This window comes from Macaca thibetana, chromosome 10 (assembly GCF_024542745.1).
Source record: "Macaca thibetana thibetana isolate TM-01 chromosome 10, ASM2454274v1, whole genome shotgun sequence".
NCBI lineage: Eukaryota > Metazoa > Chordata > Mammalia > Primates > Cercopithecidae > Macaca > Macaca thibetana.
The window spans coordinates 60,768,100-60,777,379 of NC_065587.1; positions in this window are offsets into that span (position 1 = coordinate 60,768,100).

The window sequence follows — 9,280 nt, forward strand, 5'->3', positions numbered from 1 at the left end:
CTGTGAGGGCTTTCTCTACTCCTCCAGACCCAGCAAAGTTCCCAGGAGACCAGCCCAGCTCTTCATTAGCACATGGATCACGTGGCAGGGTCGTCACCTATCTACCTGCCTGGCTCCCACTAGGTGGAAGCTCCTGGGGGGCAGGGCTGAGGCTATTTCCCTGCAGCTGTGTCCAGCTTGGAGCATTGAGTGGCATAGTGGGAGCGGGGAGGAAGGAAGGGAAGAGAGGAAGAAGGGGAAAAGAAAGGAAAGATACAAGAAAAGAGGAGGGAGGACAGGAGGAAGAGCACAGGGGAAGCAGGGATGCAAATGAGGAAAAGAGGAAGGAAGGGAGCTGGGAGAGAAGGAAGACGGTGGAAAGGAGGGGGGAAGGGAATAGGAGAGAAGGTAAAGGAAGAGGAGAAAAGAGAAAGGAAGGAAGGGGAGGAGGGGGAGTGCAGAGATGAAAAAAAGAAAGAACCGAAGGGAAAAAGGAAAGGGGGTAAAAGGGAAGGAAGACAGGGAGAGAAAGGAAGAGGGAGGGAGGGAGGGAGAGGAAAAAAGGCATGGAAAAGAGGGAGGGAGGGGAAAAAAGGAGGGAGGGAAAGGGGGGAGGGGGGGGGGGGAGGGAAGGAGGGAAAGGGGGAGGGAAGGAGGGAAAGGGGAGAAAGGGGGAGGGAAAGGAGGGAGGGAGGGGAGGGAAAGGAGGGAGGGAGGGGAGGGAAAGGAGGGAGGGAGGGGAGGGAGGGAGGGGAGGGAGGGAGGGAGGGAGGAAGGAGGGAAGGAAGGAGGGAGGGAAGGAAGGAAGAGGGAGGGAGACAGTGCCTTACTTCTCACAGTTACCTTAGGGGGGTCTCTCTCCCTGGCAGAGGAAGCAGGTATGGGTGCCTCAGTACCAGCCACCTGGCCCTCTCCCAGCACTTCCTTTTGACCAACTCTCTCCCGCCCCCAAGGCTAGTGCCAGTGCCTGACTCTGATTCTCTCCGAGTCGGCATTTTTCTTCCCATGCTGGGGCACAGGCGCAGACTCTGGGAGTTAACACACCTGCCACTCCTGTGCTGACACACAGCTTTTCAGAAAATGGGAAGACAGGAAACAAGGCTAGATGCTGCTAGGGTGGGAACAGGACCTGGAGGCTCCCCCAGCTGGGGAGGGGCTGCTAGGGTGGGAAAGGGCCCTGGAGGCTCCCACAGCTGGGGAGGGGGACTTCTGGGTTGTTCTAACAGAGGACTCTGGGGGGGACTCCTCCCACTGACCCCTCTATCCATGCCCCACCTCACCCTCCTCCTCCCACACATTGAACGGGGTAAAAAAATGTCTCCCCCACTGCAGGCAGGGCACTGGCTGGAACGCACAGAAAGGAAGTCTCCAGCCCCTTCACCTGGACAAGATGTCAGGGCAGCCCTTCCTCTTATCACCTGTGAACAAAATGTCCAGAAACATTGCCAAGAAACAGCCACCAAAGTTCAGCAGCCCTAGAGCAATTTGACAAAATAAAATGCCCCTTTTCAGAACATCATATGAGCCTGCTGGCCCCTCAGTGGACCATTTATGTGGGTCTTGTTTCTGCTAAAACACACCTGGTGTCACATCTTCCTTGAAGAGATGGGGGAGAGCTTAGTTCCAGCAGCTCTGGGGGAAGAAAAAGAGAAGACACAGGTGCCCAACCAGCACCCCAAAGCCTGACCCTCACACCCCAGCCCAAACCACCAAGCACGAGGGTAACAAGAAACACTACAAGCATTTACTCATTGAGTGTTTAGTCACGCCATGCACTATTGAGCTAAGCATTTAAATCACCTTACCCTCTTAAAATTCCAGCAGGAAGCTGTTACTTAGGGAGGACAATTCAGAGAAGTGAGTAACGTGCCCAAGGTCACACAGAGAGTAGGGGATGACTCAGGAGGTAAATCCAGCCCAGGCCCTCATTCTGAGTCTTCCTGCCTTCTTCTCTTTCCCTCTGGAAAAAAAGTCCATTGGTGGGAATTGCCAAAGTCGAGGGACAAGGGTTTGGCAGTAATTAGGAAGGCTGAGGAGGAACTAGGTAAAAAGGAAACCAATTATCTCACATTAGGAAGAGAAAGGCAATTCCCGGCTGGAAGAGCTTTTCTTTTAGGGGTAACTGATCCCCTCCCCAGTCCAGCCTGGCCAAAACTGGCAGCCCCATGACTCTCTGCCACCCTGGGCCTGACTGGAAGTAAGGGGTGGGCACAGAGCTGGCAAATAATTGTTTTTAGAACCCATGAGGTCAGAATGCATCATGAAAACAGAGCAGAGCGGAACCCACAGACTGGGAGTCAGGAGAGGCAGGCTTGGGATGCCGCATCTCAAAGGAAGCTGGGGTCAGGAGGAGGTTGTAACACCCAAAGGGAGTTGTCTCCCCACTCTGCCCCAAGGCTAGTATCCCAAGAATGAATGGCAGCCTTTGAGCTTCTGCAAGATCAGTAGCAGTGGGCCCCCAGGATGGGCAGCTCTTTGTCCCTGGGGCATGGAATCCTCAGCTGCTTTGGGCTGAGAGACAGATAGTGTCATTTAAATTGCACACACATTGCCTTGAAAGAGGTGTCATATGGACCCTGGAACAGAAGTAAACTGTATTTCATATATCATCTGTGCTCTATTAGTAATGACTGCCTGGAACAAGAAATATAAAGGGTCCAGGGAGCCGCCCCTGGGCTCCATAAGAACTTGCACAGAGATCAGTTAGTGATGTCTGCCAAGGATGAAGTAGAAGGGCTCACGTTTGCCATCCCTGCCCTCATCTGCTCTTGTGCCTCATATCAGAAGATGGAAGGAAAGATGTCTTGAAGAGACCGAGTAAGAGGTTATCTAAAGGCCAGCCACATCCACCCAGTGGTTGAAGGGTGACTTGTATGAGTCCCTGTGTCACAATGTCACTGGCTTACCCTATAATTCCTTTGCTGCTTAAATTAGAATCCATTTTTCGCTGCCTGAAGCTAAATAAGAACTCTAACTTGCACACTTCTTCCTTCCTTCAGTCCTTCAAGACTTCATTAATACAAGGCTGTTGTATATAGGAGACTTATTAAATGTTTACAGGTAGGAAAACAACTATAGAACAAAGAACAATTTCAAATTTAATGCTAGACATGATGCTTCCTAGGAGTATATTGGTTATTCCTGCCATGGGGGATTTCTCATTGTCCGCTCTTTCCATGAGCCACGACTGCTCACCATAGGCTCAATCTCTCTCTCGCTCGCTCTTGCTCTCTTCTCTCTCTCTTGCCCTCCCCCCGACCCACTCTCTGACATCTCCCTTCTCCTCTTAACATGGAACCCTTACTTTCTCTTTCTCACATTATTTCCTGGGAATCTCGTAATTCTACCCAAGCTATATGATGGAGTTATCTATTTCTCCTGCTCTCACCATCTAGACCTGCCAAGGTGAGGTTCACTTGTCTCAACCATGAGGAGCCATTAAAGTTGTTGCCCACAGCCAAAGAGCCTCCCACATTTGAGATAAAGGCAGCCCCTGCCCTAGAATGCAGAATACCAACCATTTTATTTGTAAATAACTTCTTTTCTCTTCATTCCTGACACTCTAGCCTGTCACCTGGTAAGAAGATAATAAGGCATAATGATGATTATTGAGCAGGAAGAAGGATAGGCCCAGCTGTGACTACCGTCCTCTCTCCACCATTCAGGATGGTCCTGAACCTTGGTTGTGTGCTGCAATGCCCTGGAGTGCTTTCAACAATACAGATGCCCAGGCCCCATTCCCAGGGAATCTGATTTAATCAGTTGGGATAGGAGGCTGGCAGCCGCCCAAGTAGCTTGAATGTAAAAATCACAGCACAAAGCCTCTGGTCCATACTGTTGCTGTCACTCAAAGAAAGGCCTGGGGCCAAGATGACTGTGTGCTCACCAACACCCAATTCCTCTACCTGGTGGGCATCCATGTAAATTCTGTTTCCCAGTAATAATTCAGTGACTGAATTACTTGGCCACACCCAAATGCAAATCACAGACACATCTAAACCCAGTCCACAAAAACCTCCTGTGCAAAGCTCTACATGCTGTTCTCACTGCTTGCCAGATGGAAGGGAAGGACTCCAAGATCCTAAGAGATGGCAGAGCTAGAAGATGGGGGGTGCCTGGGTCCCTGCATCACTACAGGGAAAGTCAACTGCCAAATACTCAAGTGGACTTAATGTGAGAATTAGACTTCTAGGATATTAAGTGACTGAGATCTGGGGGAGAGTTGTGTTACAGGAACTAGAATTACCTTAACTAATGTTAAGGTAGCTTCCTTTCTGGAATATACTTTTGGAGACTGGGCCCAGAATCTCCTCAGCTTAGTGGGAGACATTTGGTAATTCCCTGGAAATGTTAAGAGCCTTGCCCTCCATGCTCCCCCTAATACTCTGCTAACCCCTAACTCCTCACACTAGGTTCCACTGGTAGGGATTCAGAGACAGAGCATGAGGGTTCATCTGGATGCCTGCATCCACCTGTCAGCCTCATCTGTATGTCTTCTGAAGCTTCAGGTGCTCCTACCCATGACCCTCCAACCACAATGGGCTTCCTGTGGCTCCTTGGACATGCAATGCCCTCTTCTGTCCCAGGGCCGTGGCACTCACTGTTCCTTCTGCTTAGGACACTCTCACCTACCTCTTTCTCATGGCAATCACCACGTCCCTCAGATCTCAGCTCAAAGGTCACCTTCTAGAGAGGCTTGCCCTCATGCCCCTGTCTTAGTTGTCACCCCCACCCCTTGTCTCTACGTCCACACTCTATTTGTTTTCTTCGTAACACTGGTCACAAATCTTAATCATGCATTTATTCGTGTTCTTCCTCGTAGTCTGTTTCTCCCAGTAGACTAGATGCTCCTTCGGGAGGGAGGGATCTTTTCTTCTTGTGATAAGCACAATGCCAGCACAGAGTAAGGCGCTCAGTAATGATTTATTACAGGCATGAACTCATGAATGCTCAAGTCAGACCAGGGATGCAGGCTTCCCAACACTTGTTCCCAGTTCTGGATGTGATGTAGGAGGGCACACAAGACTGAGAGCTTACAGACCACAACTACCCCGCCACTGGAGGGAGCACCAAGCCCAGGGGCCCTGGGGTGCAGAGTCAAAGCTAGAGGCAGATCCAGGACCAGCACACTTCACATCTCTTGGCGGTGCAGTTCACATTGCTAACATGTGAAGCGGAACCCCAGGGGCTATTAGGGTATGGCCTTTGTAACTATATGTGACCACCCTGGACAGGCCCTAGGTCTGCCTGGGGTCAGGCAGGAAAAGTAAGTATTCCCAGACAGATCATTATCATGCTGTACTCTGGAAACTTTGTTCATCTCGTCTTAAATAAACTTTCATGTGAAAAACAACACATAAAGGTGGAGACGTTTCAGCTGAAACAAAACAGTCTGCAGTCTGCCATGGTAGGCATCAGAATCCTTGAAGACAAGGAGAATACAGCATCACCCCATGGACAGGGCTCCTATGCCCCACGGACAGGGTGCCTGTGTCCTAAGGAAAGGGTGCCCATGCCTCATGGACAAGGCACATATGCCCCATGGCATTGACAACATCTTATTTCCCCAAAGGCTGAAATGAGTCTCTAGGGAGACATCCAGAAGAGACCACACCTACCCTGGGCACAAGACAGGAAGCGTGAGCTCCTTCTTGAACCATCCCCAGATGTTATAAACCCAGCCCCCTCCTTTCCTTCTAAGGTGAGGTTTCCAGCCCCAGAGGGAAGATGCCTGGACCGTTTTCCAACAGGTCTAAGTTGACTCTGCCCACCCTGCCCCTATCACATCTCAGAGGAGACAGGTAAGTATTCACAGGAAGCTACTGTGAGCAAATGTGAGGAATGTCCTACAAAGCAAATGAATATTGCTGTTCTTTATGCCCCAAAAATGCCTCTTTACCTGTTTCTGTCAATTTTAGCATCCTTTCATGTGATCCAGGTAGGTGTTCTGTTATAGAAAGAATTTATAAATGACACATGGGTAGATATCTACTTACTTCTTCATACATTATGGATTCTTTTTCTACTGCTTTTAGACCTAATTGACTCATTTTTATCCCTTCCCCACTTTCCATCTCTATTTCTACAATATGCTTCTCCTTTAAGCCATCTGTCATCTGGGCTTGGTGACATGATCACAGACTTTGTAATTTTTCTCCCCAAGAAGTCCCCCAAATCATGGATCTGCCCTTTCTCTAACTACCCTTCCCAGAACCCCTACCTCCTCTGCTTGTGACCCGCTGGCTCTAAACCTTGGAGCCTATTACCTGAGACCAAATCCAGCCCTCCTACATCACAGGGCCTTGAAGAGCTTGACATGGCCTTGAAGCAGCTCCTTTCACCCCACAAACAGATGGGAGGTGAATGTTCCACACAGCATCTCTTCTTTGCCTTGTCTCCATAAGGATGAAGTCCCAAGGCTCTAGAGTCAGATTCAGATCGTTCTTTGCCATTTGATCACTGTACAACTTTTACCTAGTTTAAAGAATCTGAGATCCAGTTTTCTTGCCTATAAAATGGGATAGAGTCAGTTGAACAGTGACCCAAAAAAAAAGATATATCCATGTCCAAATCCCTGGAACCTGTGAATACTATCTTATTTTTGGAAAAAAAGATCTTGGCAGATGAAATGAAGTTAAGGATATTGAGATGAAATCACCACAGACTCCTTGGATAAGCTCTAAATCCAGAGACAAGTGTCCTTATATGAGTCAGAAGAGGAGACACACAAAGGAGAAGGCAGTGTGAAAAAGGAGACTGAAATTGAAGTGATGTGGCCACAAGCCAAGGAAGCCAAGGAATGTTGGCAGCCACCAGAAGCTGAAGATGCAAGGAAGCATTCTTCCCTACAGCCTCCAGAGGGAGTGCAGCCCAGACTTGAATTCAGATGTCTGGCCTCCAGAACTCTAAGAGAATAAATTGTTGTTGTCTTACATCACCTAGTTTGTGATAATTTGTTGTGGCAGCTTCAGGAATATAATACATGGGGTTAAGTCTTAAATGAGATAACCCATGGAGTACACTACCTATTACCCAGTAGGAGCTCAACAAAGGTCAGACATCATCACCATCACCATTGCCATTGTCATCTCCAGCACCATCACCATCACCACCGTCATCACCACTATCAGCATAGCCACCACCACCTTCATCACCATCATAATTACCACCACCATTTCCATCTTCATCACCATCATCACCATAATCATCACCATGACCATGTCCATCTTCATCATTGCCACCCCATCTTCATCATCATCGTCCTTGCCATCATCACCTCCATCATCCTCATCACCATCATCGTCATCATCGTTTCTGCACACACAAAAAATTTTTCCTCCAATCTATACATTTAGGGGCATTTGATATTTCTCTATTGAATACTTTAGCAATTTCTATTTTGCTCTAACATCTTCTCCACAATATAGATGATACTCACATTTGTGCACCATTGCTCCCTCTCCTTTCTTGGGAGAAGCTTAATTCTGAGACATCTTTCCCCCAGTTTTTACTATTAAACTATTCTTTCTTGAAATAGTAATAATAAAAGAAAATAGCTGTTTCATACATCATCACTTAGAAAAGACATGGCCTGCTCTTTACATAAGGGTATCTCCTCTGGATATTTCATTTGTTTTATTTTACTTGCCTGTGGAATGTAGAAAACTGGAAATCAAAGCTCTAGTGTCTTTGATGCCCCCCACTCTACCCCACCACTTCAGAGTATGGTTCTTGAGTGTCACCGAGATATGGAGGGAACTTGGGAGCTTCAGATGCAGGGCTAATATCTGCTTGAGATGCTCAGGGAAAGGAAACAACATGAATGTAGGCTTCAAAGCAGACAAAAAGTGAGCCAGTGGTGGAAGTAGTCCAGACCTGAGGTCTCTGTGCCTCAAACTGTTAACGAAGGGCCCAAGTTCCCAGGGAACCCCAGGCCAGCTCAGCCAGCAGGTGACCCCGCATCCCTCCTCCTCAGGGCCTTGCTGCCTCCTGACATCACCCTCCTCTTCCTTCCCACAGGCAAGGGTTCGGCAGTTCTTCCCTGCCTCCATCCCGTACACACACCCTGGAGATCAGGGCTGTGATAATTACACCAAAAATTTCCATGCCATAACAAGTATGTAATTATGTACTGAGCAGCTTAGCAGGCAGGATCAGTTCAGCTTCCCCTGGGGAGGGGTGCATCAAATCTCAGTAGGGGAGGAAGAGAGGGAAGGTACAGGATGCTGTGTCTCCTGCTAAAAACTCTGGCAAGAAGCCAGAGGGTCAACTGATGAGTCCCAGCCCATCCCAGGCCTGAAGGCAACAAGCAAATAACCACAGCACAGCACAATCCAGGAGTGACGATGAGGGGTTGGAGCAACTGTCACCTACTTCAGGATGCTCAGGGAAAAGAGGTGACATTTGAATCCAGGCCTCAAGGGATCTGGAGAAGCTGTCAGGGTGAGAAGGAAGCTTCAGGAAGGGAACAACCTGAGCGACGGCCTGGAGGTACAAAAAAGGCATGTGAAGCTGGAGTCTGGGTGTTGAGCAAGCTGTAGAGATGGCTGCCAGGGAAGGAGTCACGTTTATCCTGGTTTGGGGGCTAGGTACCTCTGGTCCCCACCCAAATGAAGCATGGAGAAACGGAAGACTATGAAATGGACAGTGACACAAAAAGGAGTTAAATGACTTATCCAAGACTATAATCAAAGCCAGAATTTGAACCCAGAGACTGGGATTCCTCTCTTAACCCCTAAACCTCATACCAGTTAGAGAAAGAGGTGATTCTAGACAACGAACCACAGCGCTACAGTGGGCTGAGCCCAGGGAATCATGAAGGTACGGAGAAGTCCCTGTGCTCGTCAGATTTCTGTTGCATAATGCTGCATAACAAACAGCCCCAGTGGCACAATGGTATACAGTACTCAAGGGTCTGCAGTCAGCAGGACTGGCTTTGCTCCTGACTGCAGGTCACTTTCAGGTCTCTTCCATGGGGCTTACACTCTGGGACCAGTGAGTCATTGGAGGATCTTCTTTTCATGATGAATGGGAAAAGCCCAGGATAGCTGAGCTGAATAAAAGAATTTCCACAATCCACCCCAACCCCACCTCTAGTGCCCAAGCCCCCCTTTCGTACTCCTGGGTGGTCTACTCAGATCCTTTCCCTTGGCCACCCAAATTCCTCCTAAATATGCTCAGGAAAGATACCCTATGCCCTCTGTCCATATCATTCCTGACTCCCCTCCCATGGACCCCTGCTCTTCTTACTGAACCAAAGTCCTGCCCCGAAGGCCACCTCAGGAGAAAGCAATGCCCAATA